Genomic DNA, 3,396 nt, shown 5'->3' with positions numbered 1-3,396 from the left:
CAATGACAACTGTTTCTATGGTGTGGCCCACCTATTTGGATCTGTTTCGTTTTTGGACTCATGCACTAAAATGATCTGTAATAAAGGATGTACGGTGTGGATATACAACATACATCAAGGTGTGTCCTACCGTCAGGGGCATCATCCAGCAAGCTGTAACCTGACCTCACCTAATCTGCGCCCTTGTGATCCAGACTGTTCATCTGATGGGTCCCTCTGTGGATGGGGATTATCAAAAAAAATAAAATAAAATGCCAAGATTGGACAACCGAGCCCTCGCCATTTGTGGTCTGTAAATGGATGGACAATACGGTGAATGTAGTCACAGGCTACATTCAATGAAAGACAAACAGTGAGCGGATGGAAAATTGCGGACCGAAAGATTTTGATGGACTATATTCATTGGATACCATGCAGAACAATCTAGATAACTGAGAAACAGGGCCACTTGGTTTGGATTACTCTGCTATCTGGTTCTTAGAAGTGGGGTTCATCGTCCGTCTGTTGCCTCACATAATAGATGCGCCATGCCTTAGAAATCTCCTCGACTGGAAGATCATGGCCGCCCTTCTTTGGACTTTGTGGACGCCGATTGCGTCCTACCCCCGCCCGTCTCTAAGCCACGAACGGGCAGTTCTATGGGCGGAACCACCGTGATGTATCTGCTTATTCTAGCTGTCCATTCCTTCTCTCATGTAATTTAAAGTATATGCACAAAAATAGGCAGATGTAACGCTCAAGTGTACCTCCCTGAATAATAAGCTTCGTTTGCATTAAATACATGGAGTATTAAATGCAAGTTACATTGAAGGCAAGAAGTCATCTGTCCAATTTAACGTTCGATTTGCTTCATTTTTATTTTTATTTTGCATGTACCTTGAAATGATCCGAACCATTAGATGAACGGTGTAGATAAACAGATACATCGTCACGATGGCCCCGCCGACTAAATTACCCCTTCGGCTAAAGAGAGGCCGGGGCAGGACGCAATCTATGTCCGGACTCTTTACAGCTGGTGTCGAACCCGAAGCGGATTTTCTGGTGTACCACACACCAGCTATATAGCCGGTGTAGATACGTGTCATCAGAAGACGAGCGCGGACGCTCTCCGAGCTCGGAGTTGTACGAACGGTTTAAAGGAGATCAAAGTTACATAGGCCCCACATTGATGTATTTATTATATCCACACCGTTCATCTATTTTTTTAGATCATTTTAGAGAATTAGACAAAAATATAAAAATAAATCATATCTAATCTCAAATGGGCCATACTAAAAATAGATAATGATTTTCACCATTAAAAAATTCATAGGCTTACCATAACGTTTATGTTCCATGCAATGTGTTAATAGGATCATAAATATATTTATGGACTAAGAGAGAGCAAATTTCATATTGATCCGAAAATTTTGTGAACCTAGGAGGGTTTCAATGGTAGACGCTCAATCCCCTGTGTTTTGCAGTGTGGTTCAAATGATCTTTAGATTTATTTTATTTTTCGGTTCAAGCATTAGGATGAGCTCGCCAAATGACTGGATGGTTTGGATATAATACTTCAATATTAAAGTTATATAGCTGGTGCCGCGTACAAGCCAATCCGCTTCGGTGGAACCCCCAACTTGTACTGTACTTTTCTTCTTAACCATGGATTTATGGAAGCCTATTTGCTCGTCTACCACACACTAGGTATATAGCCGGCGTATTGACATCTACAGGTTATGTGGTCCCATCTTGAGGTATGTTTTATATCCAAATTGTCCATCTATTTGAAGAGCTCATCATAAGGCTTGAGAGGAAAAATAAGATAGATCCAATGATCAAGTGGATTACACTACAAAAAGCAGTAAAGGATTGAACATCTACCACTAAAACCCTTCCGGAGTCACAGAAGTTTTGGATCAATATGAAATTTGTTTTTCCTTTTCATCCATGTCCTTTTAACCTTATGAATAGATTGGATGGAAAATAAATGTTATAGTGGGCCTACGAATGTTTTAATTGTGAAAATCATTTTCCCAACTGATATCTGTAGTGTGGTCCAATTAAGCTCCGGATATGATTTAATTTTTTGCTCATGGTATAAAATGATATTGAAATATTGGTGAATGGTGTGGATAGAATAAATACATCCTTTTTGGGGCCATGTAACTTTGATATCCTTTGAACCGTCCGTACAACACTCATCTTCAAACAACACATTCCTGCACCAGCCAATCCGCTTCCTCGATTTATGGCCAATTGCGTGCTACACCTGCCCATCCCTAGCTTCGAATGGGCAGTTCTGTGGGCGGGCCCACTGTGATGTATCTGTACATCCAAGCCATCAATCCCTTTTCTCAGATTATTTTAAGGCGAGAGCACAAAATGAGGCAGATCCAACGCTTAAGTAGACCACACCAAATAATAAACTTGATTACATTAAAATGCATAGAGCATTAAATGTCAGTTGCATTAAATGCAAGAGTCATCTATGGTGTGGTCCATTTGACCATTGGATCTGCTTCATTTTTCTTTCGATGCTTTAAAATAAACTGAGAAAAGGGATAGATGCATGCGGCTACATCATAGTGGGCCCACCCACAGAAATGCCCGTTCGGAGCTAGGGACAGGTGGGGGTAGTATGCAATCCGCGTCCCCACCAACAAAAGCTTCGGGGACACGAATTTCCTGCGAAAGCCTTTCGCATCCTGTGCTGGAAATATAGGTGCGGCCCACCGTGATGTTTGTGAGAAATTCATACCATCCATACATTTTTTGAGATCATTTTAGGACATGGGGCCAAAAATAATCCGGATCCAATACTCAAGTGGGCCAAAAACATGAGAATTGAACGTCCACAGTTGAAATATTCATGGGGCTAAAGAAGTTTTAAATCAGGATAATATTTTTTCGTTTTCAGTTCATCTTAGTAGTAATGACATTATGAATGGTATAGATGGCATGTAAACATCACTATTGTCCCTAGGGAGGTTTCAACGGTATGAATTTCCCTACCCACCTTTTCATTTGGTGCGGCCCACTTTATTCTTGGATCCTTCTCAATTTTGGTCTCAAGTGCTAAAATGATCTAAAAAATGGATGAACAAGGTAGATTTATCAAAAATATAATAGTGGGCCCCACATAGGTTTCCCGTGTAGGAACTTCGAAAGACTTTCGCAGGAAATCCTTGTCCAAGCGGCGGTAAGTCTCAAAATTTATACGCGGTCACACCGGACGCGGATTAGCTACTAATAGATTGAGTAGCCTGCTGGCAAGTTGAGTAGGACGTCACCAAGTTCTGTGGGGCCTGATGTATGTGTTGTATCCACACCCTCCTTCCATTTTGAGATATCATTTTAAGGCATCAACCAAAGAATGAGACAGATAAAAAGCTATAGTGGACCCAGCACATAAAA

This window comes from Magnolia sinica, chromosome 1 (assembly GCF_029962835.1).
Source record: "Magnolia sinica isolate HGM2019 chromosome 1, MsV1, whole genome shotgun sequence".
Taxonomy (NCBI): domain Eukaryota; kingdom Viridiplantae; phylum Streptophyta; class Magnoliopsida; order Magnoliales; family Magnoliaceae; genus Magnolia; species Magnolia sinica.
This window is presented reverse-complemented; position numbering follows the sequence as displayed.